This window comes from Miscanthus floridulus, chromosome 1 (genome assembly GCF_019320115.1).
Source record: "Miscanthus floridulus cultivar M001 chromosome 1, ASM1932011v1, whole genome shotgun sequence".
NCBI classification, from domain to species: domain Eukaryota; kingdom Viridiplantae; phylum Streptophyta; class Magnoliopsida; order Poales; family Poaceae; genus Miscanthus; species Miscanthus floridulus.
The window spans coordinates 93923498-93935848 of NC_089580.1; the positions used below are offsets into that span (position 1 = coordinate 93923498).

Genomic DNA, 12351 nt, shown 5'->3' on the forward strand with positions numbered 1-12351 from the left:
GCACCAGGGTCCTATAGGCCGCTACAGCATACGTGCGGGAGTCATGCGCCATTTTTGTCTTCCATCCCATCCGAGCGGATAGAATGGTCAAAGGGTCCCCTTCTAAAGGCCATACGGGGGGCTAGCGGTATAGTACCAGCCAACTAACACCAGTTGACTAACGTTGGACGGTGGTCAGGTAGGGAGTTAGCAGCATAGTGCCGCCCTATTGATGAAGTGGGCGACATGAGTCTTCCAGCATGGCCTGATGCAAGTGCTAGTGGCATCAGGATACATCTGAGGCATGCTCCTGGGCATGCACCTCCATGTTGTATTGGTTGAAGTGGTTTGGGTCCCACCCTAGGGCCACTGCTTTTGTCCGATAGCAAATCCGACCCCAAGGAACGGACGAGGTGGAAATCTCGCCCTAGGGGCTAGGCGAGATGGAATCTGACCCTCGAGGGTCCGATGAGGTGGAGCCCTCCCATGGGACCAGATGAGTCAGAGGCCATGCCTTGGGGTCGAATGAGGCGGAGACCTCGTTCCTAGAAATGAGGTGATGAGGTGTGGTGGAGACCTCGGGGTCAAACAAGGTAGAAACCTCATCAATGGAGTTTGACGAGGTGTGGCCCAGCCCCTAGGGGTTGAATGAGGTGAAAACCTCATCCTTGGAGTTGGATGAGGCGTGTCCTGGCCCCTGGGGGTCGGACAAGGCGGAAACCTCATCCTTGGAGTTGGACGAGGCATGGCTTGGCCCCTAGGGGTCAGACAAGATCGTAGTTACATCTTTAACCATCAGATGAGGCGACGTGATACTCATTAATCCTTTTGTTCGGATACCCGGGTATAGGTATCCGACAGTAGCCCCCGAGCCTTTGGTGGGGTGAGACACTCCTGCAAAGGCTTTTTGCGATTTGTTGCTCCTGTGGCTGTTGTGCTGTGTAGGGTAATCGAGTTGGATTTAGGCACCCAGCCTCCATGTGGGGGACTAGCAAAGTGGATACGGATGCCCAGCTCCTAAGGGGGAGACGCGCTAGCAATCCATTTTCCACTGGGTGCACGTGAGAGCACCTGGTGGGCGTAGCCCCCGAGCCTTTGGAGGAGTGAGACACTCTTGCGAGGGCTTTTTGCGACCCATCACTTGAGGGTGTACAGGAGTATTGTTTGTTATTGTCGCTTTGCAGGATGGCGAGCCCCCGAGCCTTAGGGGGCCGGTCGCCTTGTTTCTTCCATCACTCTATTTGCGGTTTCCGCAATTGGAGGTGACTTGTCATTTGTCTATGACCATGCATTCGGTCTCTTTGCGATGCCGAGCCCCCCAGCCCCCATGCATAGTAGGGGTCCGATTGGGGTTCACTGGCAGTGGAGCGGAAATAGGGGAGCGAAGGATGGAACTCAAGAGCAGAAGGCGGATTGGAGGGGCAAGGATGTGGCTGTGCATATGAAGGTTGGAGAGAAATGGTTCCATTTATAAGATAAGGGCGGAACGGGTGAGGTACGAACTGTCTGCCTAAATTAACATGCCCCATGCCTCGCCAAATCCATTTCTTTTGGGGCTCGTGCCCTCACTATTCCTTGCAGCATCAGTCACATTGCCACCTCAAGAGACGAGCGCATGCCTATCCAAATCTTCACCGTGAAGGATCCGTCGTGTGACGGTTGGTGTTCAAAGGCTATGGGCTACCACAGGTAAGTGGGATACAGAGCTGAAAACGCTCCCATGGCCCATTAATGCCTAGGAGTTCAAAGGCTAGCCCACCAATGGGTTCACAACCGCTCTAGGGCACCCTAGAGTTAGGGGAGGTTAAAGACAGGCCCACTAGCGGCCAATACCCAAGGCCCGCAAAGCGCCACGAGCGTCCTAACCCTCATTTCGAGCCTTGGATGATGCAAGGTCCATGGTTTTTCCCCCAACGAAAGGCATCGAGCCCTCGGACCGGTCGAATGGATCCAAGAACTATATGGATCAGCCACCAAGAATCTAGAGTCAATCACCAGCTGACCTCGAACTAGTCCCCCACGAAGGGGATGTTGGGGCTCCACTCGAACAAGCCCGTTAACAACTCACCAAGCACCGTGCTTCATCCATCGAGGAAAACACGACACGGCTCAAGCCCTCCGTTCTAGCGAATGAACGCATGAGGGACAAAATAGCATACTTGTATTGCATATGTTGTAAAGTCAAATCAAGGATCCATGGAGAGAAGTGCCATACTCTTAGATCAAGATGTGCATGTGTGTGGGAAAAGGTGAACTAAAACTATACTCCTTTTATTGATATGATCTCTCTCTATAACTTATTATTTTGAAACATGGCTATCGTTCTTCCTTGTTTCAATACATGAGCCTTCATGTGCTCATAATATATTTTTTTCCTTTTGTACTTGGACCTTGATGTGTCCATATATTTTTTAGCTTTTTGCATAGCCCATGTCTCTTCTTCTAAACCACATATTTAGAGAGAGATCATTATCTTTTTAGAACATGGAGTATTTGCCTAACAAACATTTTTTGTGTCTACTCCCAGTGTAGGAGCAGAGTTTTTGGTGTATGAAAGCATGTTTTTGCATATTCCTAGTGTACGAGCAGCATGTATGCATGGGTGTACGTGATCTTGATTTTGGGAGCATGATAAATCTCTCAACAAGGGTCAACAAGACTTGACCAAACTCAACATAATAACAAGTAGCTTATGTGGAAGGCTTGAAACTTGCTAGATGTTATATTTGGCTTTGGTAGGAATTGCTCACCAAATGAGGAGTATGTGATACTATGGTTTTGTAACATTTTTATCAAAACAAATTCTCTAAGTACTATGAATAGAAATGGTAGGATTTCTAAGTTAGAACTATATCACACCTCACAACAGCTTAGTGAACATGATTGTCCTATTAGAATACTTTCCCATAAGCATAAGTGTATGTATATGGAACAAACTTTATGCAAGCTTCTATCTTAAACATGTTATGAACATGTCACTTCTCCAAAATTTTAAATGAAGTGTGGGTTGCAAAATTACATAGGGGCATTATTCATCAGGAGGAGATAGCAGGGACAAATTGAGTTTAATATTTAGTGATCAAGATTCATGTTTGTTCAAACTCAAGATTGTATGGAGTAGCGGGTTGTGTTATACAAACCATCGTTGAAGAGGAAGGAGCTAAGTCAGAGGTGGTTTGGCTAAACCAAAAGTTCAGCCAACCCTCTCTAGGACTATCTGTTTGTCCTTCTTGCATGTTGGATCATTCGATGTTTGTGCAATGTGTTGGTGGGAGATCTCTAATGTGTGTTCGTCATGCTTGAGAGATTTCCCCCACACTTATTCTTGTACCTGTTTTATTGGATAAAGAGAAACAAAAGTGGAAACAAACAAGGGCTCTACTAGTTGAAAACACTGGGGAGCCTTAATTTTATTATAATCATTATTACTTTTATTTACTTATTATTATTATTATTATTATTATTATTATTATTATTATTATTTGTTTAATTTTATGTGTTCACCCAACTTTTTATCATTTAGCATAAACAAGGTAAAGTTTGCAACAATAAACATAGCCTTGATTTATCTCCATGGTAGATTACTTCTCTTGTTTATGAAAGTAATACTCAAAGTTCATTAATCAATTTTAAACACCATGCCAAATTTTGATTAAAGAAGGCAACTTTAACCTAAGCACCATGCTTAATTTAAAAATCCTATGGGTGTACTACGTATGTACATCCAAACTAGAGTATACAACATAAACAAGGAAGGTATGGTTTTTATGAGCCAGTTATTTTCTTATGGAGATAAATATGAGTGGAAGAGTTTGGTGAACATTTATTTACCTTTGCATACCTGAGTGGTTTTACCGGCAGCGTATATGGATGAAGCTTGAAGTCGTTGCAACGGTTGCATGATCACGTATTGTCCAGCTCAGGCAAATACCAACGCTAGGTCATACATACAAATAGTGTTTATAGACCATGGGCCTTGGTGATAGCACAAGGTTCAGAAGAGAACCCATCTTGTGGTTCCTTCTCTCTCTTCCTTTCTCTCTCTTCTTTTTTTGTCTCTCATTCTTTTTTGTTTTCTTTTTCTTTCATAATAATTTTTAGTTCCTTTTTTAGAAAGGTGGAGCTAACATCATTTTTTAAGCAGGATGGTTTTTGGTGTGTATGGAACTTGGGACTCCCACCATCCTCCACCACACTTGGACTTTTGTATAAAAGTCAAGTGTGCAGAGTCAGGGCCTCCTCTTTGAGTGGGTTCCATCACCAAAGATCATCAAGATATGTAGTTGATGCAGCCCCTGTGGTTTCAAGCATCGCATGTCCCTATTCTTCTTGATCTTAACCTAAAAGGGTTGACACACAAGAATACCCAAAGGTGCATACTAACTTGATAACATGTTTTTGTTTTTTTGTTAATAAGAAAGTTGTTTTTTTATAATAATCCTCCTTTTTTAAGATAATTCAGGGTATCTCCTGGCAGTGCTTTGTTTATGGTCATAAGCTAGACCTTGGGAACTACATCTTGCAGCTAACAATGATGGTTTAGCTCCCAGCTTCACCATTAGGCATTTAGCATTATCGTTCAAGCTGCAAGGTTAGTACTACTGTGCATTCAAGAGATTTGCAATATTTATGATAAACATATGCATCCACAACTATCCTTCCAAAAAGTTTGTAAATGAGGAGTGATAGGTGGTTGTGTTCCTCGTAGGGAAGCGGGGTACTAAGCAACATGTCCATGGCACAAGAGTTTTTGTTCTGAAGGGATTTGTCATGTAGGCTTAATGTTGAATTTTGACCATCATCAAGAACAATGTTTGGATGGCTAGAGGAACATGGCTTGGGTTCAAGTGAGGGTGATGGTGAAACGAACAGGGTTATGAATTTCACCTCCTCAAGCGGGTCATTGTTGGGATGATGCTCCACCATTGGGATATCTACGTGAGTGGTGGAAGCAGTCCTCCCAAACTCTTCATTTAGGCTCCCATGGGTAGGATTTTCTTGGACAAGTTTTTCAAAGGGATAGCCTATAAGAAGTTCAAAGTCGAGGATGGCATAGATGTTGCAGTCTAGGTGAACCTTAGTTTGATTTATTATGATTGGCACGGCCTTGGCAATCCCACAACACTCGAAGATGAGTCCCGAGGGACTTTTGAAAAGTTTGTTGGTCGAGACTAGCGGCATGTTGCCCAAAAGATTTTTCGCAAGAAATTTTGACATGATATTAGTCCTGACTGTGGGGTTGTGTAGGGCTTCTATTTTTGTTCCCCTTAATGAATAAGGCATGGTCGTGGAAGGTAAAAGAATCCAAATTGCTTCGGAAGAACGTTTCACTTCCAACAACCATTCCTTTGGCGGTTCTACCTTGGGAGAAGCTTCTTTGTGAGGATTGTGCCAAATGTGTGTCGAGGTATTGCCATAATACCTGAATTCAATAGGGAACTCCAAAGGATGAATTAATCTTTCCTCTGGTGTTTGCACTTCGGGTGAGGCCTCATGAGTTGAATCTAAGGATGGTATAGGTTCAAATTTGACCGATGAGGACTCCTCAACACTCAACATGACTTTCGTCTGTTGGGGTCTATTTCTCATGATGGGGGAGTGTAGCTTTCTAGGAAGTTTTCAAGGAATTTCACTTGTTCTGTCATGGATTTGTGTGTGAAACAACCTCTGGCAATCATGTCTAGGCATAGGTCAGCATGTATGTCAATACCCAAACAATAGAGTCACAACAATATGCTATTGGGTAAAGACAAGTCTGGGCCAGTGTGTATTAACGCTGAAAACCTGGCACAGGCTACATCTATAGACTCCTTCATATGCTGCTCAAAGTCGAGGATTGCCCTTAGTAGAGAGTCGATACGAGACATAGGGAAGAATGCAAGGTGAAACTTGTCTTTAATTCATCCTAGTCCCCATTCATACTTTCTACGGCATGTGTGTACAATTGCTTCACCTTTCCCGTGAGAGAGAAGGGAAACAATTTCCACTTTAGAGTTTCCTATGTCATGCCCGAGATGCCTAGGCACGAATACATCTTGTCAAACTCGTGCAGGTGATGGTAGGGGTTTTCATTATAGTGCCCTGAGAAGGGTTGTGCTAGAATCATGGCTATGAAGTCAGGGTGGAGTTCACAGCCAGATGAAAACTTTGGTTTTAGAGAAAGTGGTGTCTCATGGAACTCTCCCTTTGAAGCAGACCGGTATTGGATAGCAGTGGTTTTCATGGTGAAAATATTTTAGTTATTTTTTATAAAAAAAAGATACAAATACAAGGACGAACTAGGTTCGAAGAAAATACGGCAACCATTCCCCGGCAACGGTGCTAGAAATGCATGTTGGTATTTCTTATCATAAGCAAAAAAGTTTGCAAGTGCACAGAATTACCGTTGTAGCACTTCACCCGAAAGTATTCAAGGTATCGTATTTTCCACCGAGAACAGAGGTACTCTTCTAGCTAATTTGTCCAAGGACAACACAAGGGTAGAGTTGATAGAGGTTGAGATGGATTCCTATGGTTTTAGGGTCTATGGGTAGATTAACTTTACTTCTACTCGCTTGCTTCGGGCACTGGCTTATACCTAGTCTACTAGGCACCTCCGGCCTATAGCCTACATTGAACCTAGATGTGGGGGAATACAAGAGGCGGACAGGGCTGTCACCACCTGCCGCCTACCCTTCAACCATGGGGAATGAGGCAAATGATGGTATCTTCTAGCTCAAACACCATGTCTACGCTATTGGTTACTACTCTAGCGATGGCTAGGAACTTCTATCTTTATCAGGAGTCCTCAAACTAGAGCATCCACCATGGGGATGGATGACAAACCCACAAACAAGTAAGAGTAAAGCTTAACTAATCAAATACTTTATAACCAAAAGAACCACGAACACTCACTTAGCGGTAAAACCTGTTGAAGTAGAGATGTTCGTCGAGGTATAAGTTGGGGAGACACCGACAAGCCCGGTGCTTCCCCAAGCTCTACCTCACATCTCTCCCTTACTACTCTACAAGCCCTTGGAGTGAAGCTCAATGGTGGAATGCTCTTTGCCTTGATGTGTTGTGTTTTAGAGGGGGTACCCCTCTATTTATACAAGGAGTAGAGGCGGTGCAGTAGCTATTCTTGGTGCGTCCCCGGCTTCCACCGCCTCAGCATGTCCACATGCCACTACCTATCGAAGGGGTGGATGAGAGGAGCCAGTAGGGGGTTGCTCGCCCCTAGGGGTTGGCCACCCCCTAACCAAGCTACCTCGCCATCACCTTTATGTGGTGGGCTGTGGGCTTGACATGGATCACTCCTTGGTGGTGCTTTGCCTCGGTTGAGTCGAGTTGATGGGCGTCTCCCTTGTTCCTTTGCGTGATTCAGCATTGGAAAGCGCCTTTTGATGAAAATTTCCATGCATTTGTGTTTATGTCCTGCAAAATAATAATCTCCAAATACATGTGGAACTTTGTCAATAGCAAATGCCTATGTGTTTAGGATTGCCAATTTCTTCTATTTTATGTCTTAATTGGTGGTCAGATTTGATCATTAAGGACCGCCAACAGCTATCCTACTGCCTTGATGGTTAAAACTTATGGTTTGTATTAACTAAATAAATGGTTTGTAAACTTTTGGTTTGTAAGACTTCCGCTTTTATTTGAATGTAATATATTTGTATAAACTGTTGTAATATTGCAATGCTTTTTATAAAGTATCCTGCTCAGAAAGAAAAAGTGGATGATTCGGGTTTCCTAAGGACACTCGACAGACTATCAAAATTGTGTGGCTTATGTGTGCTATAGTTAGAAGTCTATGAGGCAATGATAGGCACATGCAGGCCATATAATTTGGGCGGTTCTACTAGAAATGATCACTATGATAGCATCGGTAGCATCAGTGAAGTCTTCAATCAGGTCCTCTTGATCTTCCAGCCGATCAGTGTCTAGAAAACTAGGTTCTAGGTGATGGAGCTCGTAACTTGAATGTAGTTGCACTGCAGCCAAAGTAGAACCGAAACCATAGTGGACCCCATGAGTTGCCACTTCTCTGGCATGAACCGAGATATCCTATAGGCGATCTTCAAGAGAAACACCCCTAGCATTGACTGCTCCAACTACGCCAAGTGCTACCCATTGGAGGATCTCATGGTGATTTTCTAGGTCAATCTCCTAGTGATGAGCCTCCTCGATCTCGTGACACAAAGCTGCCAGTTGTTCCTCTAGATCTAATGAAAATGAAGGGTTATCGGATAAAGTCACAAATATAAAAGCAAAGACTCTTCAAAGAACCTTTACTTGCTTCCCAAGCATGAGCTTCATCAGCCCTCATCCGAGCAACATTGGATGCCGAGGAATGGCTAGGACTCGCATCGCACATGATGGATATGCCTCACGAGGCCACGGGAACAGGTCCCGGGAGAAGGACAGGACGAAAGTAGGACGAAAAGCCCACGCGAGGTGAAAATGGCTCATGGCGGGAAGAAAATGGGCCATGCAAGGCCAAAATGGGCCCAAAACGGGTAACAAGAGGAGGAAACGATAGGTCCCAAGGCACGGTTGGAAATGGCGAAGTTGGTTTAAGTGAAGGGCACGGTGAAAATGAGACAAAAACGACCGAAAATGGGCCAAAACGATACATGAATGGGCCGAAACGGGCCACAAATGGGCCACGGTATTTGGTCCTACTGGGGTGGTCCATGGGGCCCAAGGGACCCACCCATGGGGCCCACATGAAAAGTCCAAGGTTCGGTCCATCCGAGGTAATCAACAACTCCATGCACCTCTAGGCGGAAACTAGTGTTTCTGAGCCAAAATCAGATGAAAATTGCATATCACATGAGTTTCCTAAGGTCCTCCAAAACACCTATAGAAACCATACAAAAAACTGCCAGAACTTCTAGGAGGGGTGGATGCCCCTCAGGTATATTAGGGGGTGAGTGTTCAGTCGGCTGAGACCTCAGATAAACTGATGCGAAACCACTAGTTTTTTGTTGTACCCGCTTAGCTAGCTCCAATGAACCTCGGTCACACCCCCGGGCCACCGTGGCTAGCTTTGGTGGCCAGCCATGGTGTAACGAACTTGGGGGCCTACGGGGCTTACCCATGTTCTATCGGGTAAAGCCAATGATTAGAGGCATCGGGGGCACAACGCCCTCAACCTATTCTCAAACTTTAAATAGGTAGGATGGCACGGCGCTCTAGTGAGCCATGCCATGGAATTAGGAGCTCCAAGTGTGCCACTTTTGGTAAGCAGAATTGGCTATGCAGGACAAACCAGAAGTCAGGTTATGGTGCTGAACTACGCGCTAATCTAGAACCCACAAAGGGTGTTGGTCGATTAAGACAGCAGGACAGTGGTCATGGAAGTCAAAATCCGCTAAGGAGTGTGTAACAAGTCACCTATCAAATCAACTAGCCCCAAAAAAAGATGGCACTGAAGTGCATGACCCACACCCGGCCATCTAGGCGAGCGCCATGCTCCGATGGGTAGGAGCGCATGGGCCTAGGTGGAGCGGCCATCGGTGCAGATCTTGGTGGTAGTAGCAAATATTCAAATTGGAACTTTGAAGGCCAAAGAGGAGAATGGTTCCATGTGAATGGTACTTGCACATGTGTAAGATGATTCTAAGGTATGGGGTAACCCCGGCAGACAACACGATCTCATGTGTTCCCTAAAAGGGAATCGGGTTGGATTTCCCGAGCTGGAACACTACGGTTGATGATGACATGAGGAAGTCTAGAGACACTGGCGGGGGCCGTGGGAAGAGTTATCTTTGTTGCTTAACGACTACCAACCCTAGAATTGGTTTAGCCAGAGGTAGGGTCCAGCGGTCGGAAGAGCACCACACGTCATGTGGTGTTCGGTGCGCCCTCAGTGGCCCTTGAAAATCCGGAGGACCGAGTATCGTCCAAGCCCGGTCATACTCATAACCGCATCAGGTATCCAAGGTGAATAGCCTTTGGCCAATGGAACAATGTAGGCAAGGGACGTCCGCAAAACCGATCCATAACTTCAAGGAATGGATTGGCTCCTAGCCTCGACCCCATCGGTTGCTGGGGGACTGCTCGAGCTGCTCCCACGGTGAGAGTGGGCCACTGCGTGCCTAATAGGGGATGGACTGAGAATGGTCACTATAGGGGCCTTCCCTAGGCGTCGAACAACTGACTCAGAACTAGTACGGACAAGGGAATCTGACTGCTTAATTAAAACAAAGCATTGCAATGGCCCCATGGATGCTGACGCAATGTGATTTCTACCCAGCGCTCTAAATGTCAAAGTGAAGAAATTCAACCTAGCGCGGGTAAATGATGGGAGTAACTACGACTCTTTTAAGGTAGCCAAATGCCTCATCATCTAATTAGTGACACGCAAGAATCAATTAACGAGATTCCCACTATCCCTATTTACTATCTAGCGAAACCACAACTAAGAGAATGGGCTTGGTGAAATTAGTGGGGGAAGAAGACCCTATTGAGCTTGACTCTAGTCTGACTTTGTGAAATGACTTGAGAGGTGTAGGATAAGTGGGAGCCTTCGGGCGCAAGTGAAATACCACTAGTTTTAATGTTATTTTACTTATTTCGTGGGTCGGAAGCAGGGCCTCACCCCTCCTTTTGGCTCTAAGGTCTAACCTCGTCGTGATGATCCAGGCGGAATACATTGTTAGGTGGGGAGTTTGGCTGGGGTGGCACATCTATTAAAAGATAACATAGGTTTCCTAAGATGAGTTCAACTTGAACAAAAATCTCGTGTGGAACAAAAGGGTAAAAGCTCATTTGATTCTAATTTCTAGTACGAATACGAACAATGAAAGCATGCCCTATCGATCCTTTAGACCTTCGGAGTTTGAAGTTAGAGGTGTCAGAAAAATTACCAGAGGGATAACTAGCTTGTGGTAACCAAGTGTTCATAGCGACGTTGCTTTTTTATCCTTCGATGTTGGCTCTTCCTATCATTGTGAAGCAGAATTCACCAAGTGTTGGATTGTTCAATGTTGGTATTTATTAACGCACACAGATAAATCCAAATGCATACGGATATCGCTGTAGCTTTCACCTAGATGTATTTCAAGTATCGTATCCATAGGGAAACATGTGAGACTAACTACGGTCTAACTTGGTAGCAACAAGGTTAGGATAAATAGGAGCGTAGAGAGGATAACTAAGGCTCTCTAGTTCTAACTTTGGTAAACTATGTCTTCTACTATTCAACTAGGGACATTACTAGGAAAAGACACCAACAGAGGATGCTTTCCTTCGCAACCAGGTCCTACTATTCCTACAGACGAGAGGTGGACTACAAAGGATTCAATGAGGCTATAAGAGTCACCCTTACGAGCTACCAACAATTTAGAATGCAGGGTGCATCCACAATTAACCTAAGTCTAAGCACCACACTTACACTTACGATTAATACTTTACTCCCTCTAAAATAGGAATAAAGCAAGAGTCACAAACCTGATGCACAATATAAACAAGATGCTTACTTGAATCTAAAGTTGATTACCAGAGAAATCTCAGAGGCAAGCTCAGATACAACTTGGATCCACCAAGGTACAAGCCATAGAGAGAGCACCGATTGGCCGGCACCTCCTCCAAACTCATCCCTCACTCTGTATCTCACTATTTCTATTCATAAGACTATATCCTATGGAGGACTAATCTTCTCTTGATAGCTGGGTCTGATCCTGAAGATATGAATTAGGGTTCTAGGGATGGCTCCTAGGAGGGGGTAGGGGCTGCTATATATAGGATGAGGTGGAGTAGGGGCAAGGAATCGAGGTGGAGTAAGGAGCAAGGAATCACCATGTCATTGATCCACGTTAACTCCCTCGATCACCGTTGGATGAACCAACCTTGATCTATGGCGGATATGGACTCTCAAAGGTGGTGGGAAACCATCGTAGAAAGGAGACGCTGACCGGTGGGACCCAAAGGTCGGCCAGTCTATAGGTGGGGTCAGCCAGCCTATCTCTATGCCAAGTGGGACCCACCCTCTGGTGGAAGCTTCTAGACTCCGTCTTGAGTTGTTTTTCATAGGTTTTGTGAGCCAAACCTCTTTCTAATGTCAGTTTGCTTGTTTGGAGAGTATGACGGTGGTCCCAGGGGCTATTTTCTAGATAAATCCTCCTACATTCACATATTCACCAAAGCTCGTGAAATTCATTAGTTTAAACCTCTATTCCTATGTTTGGCGATTAGATTTAGTACATATGTAGGATATATTGATGGTTTATAATTGATATTAATGATCTTCAACAAGCTCCCCACACTTAACCTTTGCTAGTCCCTGAGCAAAGCCAAACTTAGTAATGAATCAGGAGTTGCTACAATACTAACCCGTCTCAAAAGTACACATGCGTTCAATTAAAAATTCTCCTTCAGATTAGAATA

The 12351-nt window shown here is 44.9% G+C and overlaps 1 pseudogene; it reads right to left on the reverse strand.

The window, feature by feature from the left end:
- Positions 1-10407: 10407 nt before the first annotated feature.
- LOC136460427 (uncharacterized) lies at positions 10408-10914 on the reverse strand (annotated as a pseudogene).
- Positions 10915-12351: the final 1437 nt, after the last annotated feature.